The following is a 7,860-nucleotide window of genomic DNA, read 5'->3' on the forward strand; positions in this document are numbered from 1 at the left end:
GAACTATGACCAGAGAGAAATGTCCAGGGATGAAGATGACTGGGAACTAGAACAAGAGTATGTAAAATATGGATACTTAATAATAACTTTTATACTGTTTGTTTGGCTGTGCTGTGATGTGACTCTCCTCCAGTCCCCACCTACATGAAACTTCTGTGCCATCTGCATGAATTGTCTTACGAGTTCTTTGTAAATTATTAAAGGAAAGGGAAGGGAGCTGCATACCTTCAGGTGGAGGAAAGAGAAGAGACACAAGAAAGAAGAGAGCAGAGGTGAAGAATTCCAAATAAGCAAGAAAAAAGGGTATAAGTGAACATGGGTGATTCCTGAACTTCCTACTGAGGAATCTTTGGAGCACAGTATATGAGATTGTGCTTGAGCAAGTTTAAAAATATTTAAGGAGAAAAATAATGCCAAAGTGTGTAGGTCTGGGGACCACCCAGGAGGCTGTGATGTGGATTACACAATCATTGACACCAAACATGGAGAAATGAAGAGCTCAAAGTATGTTTCTATGTATTGCTGTGACTCTGAGATTCATAATCTACCTTTTTGTCCATCCCTCTGCCCATTCAGTTTATTTATCAACTTTTCCACTCCCAATTTCCCTCAGTATCACTATTTTCTCTAAACCTTTAATGGTTTCTTCAATGTTTAAGGAAATTTCTTTTCTAGTTAATAATAGTAGTAGAATTAGTAAACACACCAACCTAAAACCAAACAAAACACACAAATTCCATGAAAGCAAGGGAAATGGGTGGAGTGAGGAAAAAGTGCTTTTTCTTCCCTCTTTGGTGAAAGGTGGTCACTTACCAAAGATTTAGGAGATTGCCTGGGCGAGTTTTTCTGTGGTCTCTGGGATGCCATAGGGACAACTTTAGATCCCAGGTCAGCTCCAGAGTTGCTTGGAGAAAATTAGCAGTCAGTGCTCATGGACCAGCCTGGAGTCCAGCAGAGGCTGCTGCCCACAAGCCCATCACCCCCTTTAATGTCTTCCTCCTGTGTACTCTCTACTGTCCAATTCTGTCCCGTTTCCTCCACCAAGGAGTTTTCCATCATTCCACTGGCCTGCCTGGACACACACCTGTGATTTCTCATGGCTTCTGGGCCTCTTTGCAGTGCCTTATGTTGATAAAATTGGCTTCATTTCCCACTTTTAAGATACTCACGTAACTTCAATTTCTTCTCACATAGAAGAGTCACAAGACTCACTTTTTAAAGTTTTAAAATATATATATGTGTGTGTATATATGTATACACATACATACATATGTCAAAAAATGTAAAAGAGGTTATTAGAAAAGAACTCAAAGGTTACAAAGAATACTGAGGACTTAATTTAGCATACCCCTCCATCTCTGCAATTAATCATTCTTCATGTAAACCGCTATTATGTGTTTAAGTCATAAAGTATTAAGTCAACATATATGATAATCACTATCTAAAACAAGAAATAAGCCTGCCCCTAACTCCCACGCTAAAAGTGAGCTCATCTTCTCCTTTAGGCACCCAGGCAAATTCAAGCTCTACAGCTTCTGTGAAATATAAAATAATGAAAAGCAATGTACAGGCTTAAAAAGAAATAATGATAATGATAATAATAATAATAATAATAATAATAATAATAATAATAACAAAACACTGCCTGCAGGAAAACTAAATGAAAGGCAGAAAAGGAAATAGGTCTCCAGAAGTCATTCCTTAAGACTCTCACATCTATTCTCCTAAAATAATACATATCAAATAAAATCAAAATTAGTCCTGGCTTGTCTCTGCTTTACACACATAGTTCATTAGCAAAGGGGATAGAATGCCTGGAAATGGGAGCATTTTCCTGGTCTTTATAACATTGCCCCCAACAGATACAGCTCTTGACCTGTCCCACTGCCCATCACTGGTCCATTCTCTGACCTGAACAATGGCTGCTTTCAGCTTCCACTCATTAAAATGCTGGCCTGTCCTCTTGACCAGGTGGCAGTCAGGTCATGATGTCCCTGACAATATCAAGGGCTAGCCCCAGAATCTGATCGTCAGCTAGCTAATCTTTACCTCTGTTCCTCAGATGTTTCCTTGAATGGGCTTTGCGTCTCTGTCTAAAACTGAAATCCACCGTGATACTCTTCTTTTGTCTCCTGTGGCAGGCCCAGTTCTGTCACTTGTGCTCCTTTTGTCAGCCTGTATAAGTCAAAGCTGTTCACCAGAACAAAGAATAAATGGCACGAAAGGGTACTCAAAGGAGGAATCTGTACATTTTTCAGAAAACTCACCTACTTGAAGAAATTACCAGAATAGTTTTTCACTAGTGCTTACCGGATAAGAGTATATGGTCACCCTCAGAACTTAGAAAAAATATATATAGTTCCAGTATACTACTCTGGATTTACATACGTATATGCTATTTCAGTAAATAAATAAATAAATAAATAAATAAATAAATAAATAAATAAATAAATAAAACACATTATAAAGAATCAGCACTATGCAAAGTGGAATTAAATGAGTATGTATGTAGTGAAAGCCAGTGGTTTTTAAAAAGAAGCCAGACATCAAAACAGGGTGAAAGGATTTTCAAAAGTGGAGTACCAGGAGGGAGAGAGCTAAAAAAGATAGCAGATGGTGACTGTAAAATAATACCTTAAAATTGAGATTTGAGATGTGTTGTAATTACTGGCAATGGCAAAATCATAAAGCGGCGCCATAGGAGAAGTGGCGAAGTAGGGTAGAGACAAGGTCATTGAGGGAAGGAGGTCACAGACCTGAAAAGTTGGGTCTGGAAAGGTTGCACATGTCAATGTTTAAATCACCAAGAATTTTGACAGTGTAGCATAAAAGGGAGTAGCTGTGAGATCCGGGACAGATGGCAAAGTGTCCCGGGGTTGGGGGCCAGTAGATAACATAGAAAGTTGAAGAGAACATTTAGAGAAGATGCTGAGGGCATAGGAGATTTTGTGATGACTAACTATTAGGAGTTCCAGAGGATACAACAAAAGTGTTTGGGAAGTTGGGGTAGGAACAAGTAGATGGGAGAAAGGACCCAGCAATATGTGAAGAGTCTGGAGGATGAAAGTTTATTAGGATCCTGGTGATCGCATAACATGGAAATAAAGGACCTAATGAGATTACTCAAATATCGGAGGTGGAGCAGTGAGTGTTGAAGAAGAGAAGTGAGTGTTGGAGAAGAAGTCTTGCCAGAAGCATGCTCCAGGGCTCTCTTGCCACTCTTGAGCGTGTAGGAGGTACGGAAGCTGGGAGAGAGACTGTCTTGTGTCAAGCACCAAAACTCTGGAGATTTCTTTCTAGTTGTCCCCACCTTCATCTTCCACATGGTTCCCAGTCCCTATGGTGGAATAGCAAATAAGTTTCATTCTCCATGGATAGGCAGTGAGTTTCTGGAAAACTGCAGTATGAAGAACTTCAAGGCCACATCCAGATTCAGCAGAAAAGGCAAATGGCCACCTCTATGCCAGTATCTGCTTTCCTTAGTTTAAGGGGACCCCTAAAGCTCGATTCAATTCCTAATTCTCTATCCCACTCCCCACTTTTCAGCCCACCTTCTGCCACCCAGAAAGCTTTTAGGACTTCAACATATTCGCTATCACTCCGGGCTACAACCTTAACCATTCCTGAAGGTCATCAGCCTAGCGTGCTGCACTCTCTGCTAAGGAGCCCCAAGGCTCTATGTCCAGACAGGACTCCTTTCCTGAGGACAAAAACTTGTCTGCAATTGTCTCCTGAGCTTTGAGCACATCACGTGTGCTCTTTAAATGATCCCGGCTCCCCCAGAGTGTTGCCCTCCCATCCCAGTTAGGGTACAGCCATCTGTTCATTGAACGAGCCATGTCATCTTCACCGCCTCCTTTCCCCCACCTCCTATCCATTTGTATCCATTTGAATCTTTGAAATTCCTTCAATCTGCCCGTTCTTCTCCCTTCCCACTGCCTCTGCTTTGTTCACATCTGTATCTTCTCTCAAGTAGCTTGGGAAGCGTGCTCCAACTCACCTTCCCACAGCCAGCAGACTGACCTTTGTAAAACACAAATGTTTCCCCCTTCCTTAAAAGGCTTTAGTGGTTTTACCTCATATACCAGATAGAGATCAACGTTTTTAGCCCTTGACACAGGACATCGCATGTATTTGTCCAGGTGCCTCTCTCTCTTACTAGACTATGACCACCCACAAAGCAGGAATATATGCCTCTTTTTTTTTTTTTTTTTGACTTCCCAGTTATTGTTTGGAGATGAAGAATATACTCAATAAATGTAAACTAAAGTAATGCCAGCAGACAGAGGAAAAGTATAAAAAGCAACCTAGTTTTAAAGACTCTCTTTCAGAAGACATGACATGAGATTGGTTTCTACAACGCTCACTACCAGGTCATTCATTTCTGCTCTCACCACGAATAGCAAAGGAATAGCAATCTTTATGACAATTAACAAAATATATATCAAGGGTGGGAATGGGGTCTTAATATAAATGTTCTTATATGGGATTCTGGCTGTGCCATTTTCCAGGTGAACCCTGGGCAAGACACGTAACCTCTGGCCTCAGTTTCATCAATTATAAATTGGAGATAATAACAGTACCTAATTCAAATGGCTGCTATAGGGATCAAATGAGGTAATATATATAAAGTGTATGGAACAGGAAATGTTCAATAAATGATAGCCGTGGTTGTTACTCTGCAAGAGGTTTCACCTGTGGTCCATTAATAGAGAACTAGAAACTTTATTGTTATTAGGCAATGAATGCAAGCCTGCATTTCCTAGAATGGGAGAAACATCTTTATTCATAAGAGTTCAGGCCATATAGTCAGCCTCTGAAGGTGGTTGAAAGTTTTTGTCTCTGGTCCCCCCAACATTTCTCTCTCCCAGTGTCTTTTACCCCTCTGTCCTCTCCCTCCAGGGTCCAACTGCTCTGAGAAGAGCAAATCCTATAGCCCTCTGGAGAAAGACTTGGGTCTAGTGGGGGCAGGTAGGCCATCTGGTTGACTTTCAATATTATCTCGGAATTTGTTCATTCATCTGTCATAGAGATACATCGACACAACTGAAACAAGCTCATTCATTTTAAACTTGAGTTCCATTACTGGACCACTCCTATAGTAAATAAAGAATACATTTTTTAATGAATTGTGTATTTTGTGACTAGCATATTACATTGTATTTTATATTTGTGTGTGTTTTTTACCTTTACAAACAGCAAGTTCACATTGTTTAATGTTAATTTGTCATTATAAATATTAAAATATAAATAGCACCATTTTTCTGTTATTGCATTTCTTTACTTTTTAATATACCGGAATTCTTAGAAAATGACTTGGGGGAATTCTCCTTTACTCTCCAAAAAAACCTACAGTAAAGCATCTATAAAGCAAATCTTTGATGTACTGATAATTACTATCTTTTATAACACCTCTTGAACGTATTTTGGTGTTAAAAGTTTGTGCCCCCTTTTAAGAGAATTAAGGAGAGGAAGGAATAAAAGGGATGTGGAGGGACCATCTACCCATCATGTAGTGGATAAAATAGCAATAATCATGAGTCACTTATGGCACAAGGTACCAGGAACTTTGCACATGATAATACACAGCACAGAACGTTAAAGAGGGAAAAGGACAATTGTGGAAGGCTGTCCACTGATAGTGTGCTCCAAAGTCCATTTTCAGTCTGTGAACTCTGTTTCTGGTTCATGGTGAGCTAAGTATGAAAATTTGAGGGTGAGAATTTAGAAACTGTTATAGGAATTTGACAAAGTAATTTTATGTCTGTTGAATCAAATAATAAAAGATTTGGGCTTGTTTTTTGTATGTCTGATTTTTTACTTTATTTTCTAGTAATTTATTTTCATTGTACTTTACAAAGGCAAAGAAAAACCCGCCTTCATTACACATGGTTTGAGAAGCATTGACAAAAGGTATTATTATTTCTGAAATTTTGCTTAAGAACCATTAAATTTCTCATACAAACTAGTCATATGTCATTATTTTAGAAAGACTGTTTCATACCAAGTATAAGGAGTTGCCAGCATACAAACAAGTTCCAGAACAAATTTGTTTTGTTTCGGTTGTCTTGGTTATGTAAGAGAAGCCAATTTTCCCATATAATTACATAAACCTGGGGTTACATTCTTGGTGTAGCCTATCAACCCAATTATCTCAAAAGAATACTAAGCTATACCATAAAACTTAATAACTAGAATATACTATAAAAGTTAACAACAGGTTTTCTTCATCCTCGTACAATGGAGAAGAAAGTCTTCTGATTTCCAAATCAGGAAATCTCTCTTCCCCATTTGCCTGTGAGAAACCATGTTTCTTAGCTCTAGCATGGTGTTGGAGATGGGGAAAAAAGGGGACTATTTCTGCATAAGTTGTTTCAACAGCAACACACAGAAAATGAAAGCATATGGAGCTACATAGAGTAATAAGGGAATAAGTCAAGTTTGAGGGAACTCAGTGGTCATGTGAATAAAATTAAACTGGGGTGTCTCCAACAGTCTCTGATTGAGGTTAGGTAAGTTTTGCTGGACTCTTGTTCTTTATCACAAATGCCTCTCTCTGTCCTAAACTCCAGAGCATTCATTGTTCCCGTTGGTGGCCCAACACCAAGACGGTGACTAAGCTTCATCCTGAATTGAGATCTGTCAGTAGCTACCTCAGGGATTTTTACTTCTCTTTTGTTGTTGTTTGAAAAGATTGTGAGGACAAGTCTAGGTTTGGTTAAGAAGCACGGTTAGAATTCATGAGTGATGTTTTCCATGGGCGAAGGAAGAATAGGGAGAGAGGATGCCAAGGGCTGTTACTGCTATCCTGAGTGCATCCTAAAAGATACACGTTCAACTCTTTAGTCCAGCTGATACCAGTCTGAATTATTAAGGACGCGCCGCGGCAAAAGGAACCTGGGCACAGCAAAAGGAAAATAGACATAGAGAATAGCATACAAGGAAATCTCATTTACCATTTAAGGCTCCTTCACTTTGTGATACATGTTAACAAAGGCAATGAAGCCTGGCTTCTGTCTTAGAGTCCATGAGGCATAGTGTCATGTCTTCGTCACTATCCAGTACCCTTAGAAAAAGATTCTCAGAGCTAAGTGAGACAAAAGACCTGGTAATAGTCGCTAGGTCCTCTGTTTTAGGTCCTCATTCTAAATTCTGATTTCATATGTGAGGCTCTTCTCTTCTCCAAAGACTGATATCAAACATGTCCCTAAAGAAGAGATCCCACCCCTACCTACCTGGTCATAGGGTAACTATGGAAGAATTCTTAACCAAAGTAGTCTATGGATAGCATTCCAGGGATTTATGACCTTGGCTAAGAGAAATATCTTGATTTCAAATGGAATTTAGCACATCCCTCAATCAAACTCAATGAAAGTAGAAAACGGACTGCAAGAGCATCAGTAGTACTTGTGACTTTGTTACTAATGGAATATTTTCATTATTTGATTACAGAGTAGCAGGTATCTTGAAATAACATTCATGCTAATCACTATTTGGAAAAATGTTGCTAGGTCTTATTTAATGCGTTAATAACGTAGCACACATTACATGACTATATACTATAGCAAACTTTTGAAAGAATATTTTGATAATCGCATTTGAGTGTAACTGTTCTCCTTTGCAACCTTCTGAGTGTTATTGTATACACGTAAAAATATTATTCTGAGAAGGTATCTATAGTGTCACTACTGTCAGAGGGGCCCATGATATGAGAAAGGTAAGTCTCCTAGGCTTTTCAAAGGACAACTATTTCAGCTCTGTATCTATCATCAGAGATACACACAGAAGCAGAAGGGCCTTTATTTATTTATTTATTTATTTATTTATTTATTTATTTATTTTATGGTGGGAAGCAGGTGA

Source organism: Rhinolophus ferrumequinum, chromosome 20, assembly GCF_004115265.2.
Source record: "Rhinolophus ferrumequinum isolate MPI-CBG mRhiFer1 chromosome 20, mRhiFer1_v1.p, whole genome shotgun sequence".
Classification (NCBI taxonomy): Eukaryota; Metazoa; Chordata; class Mammalia; order Chiroptera; family Rhinolophidae; genus Rhinolophus; species Rhinolophus ferrumequinum.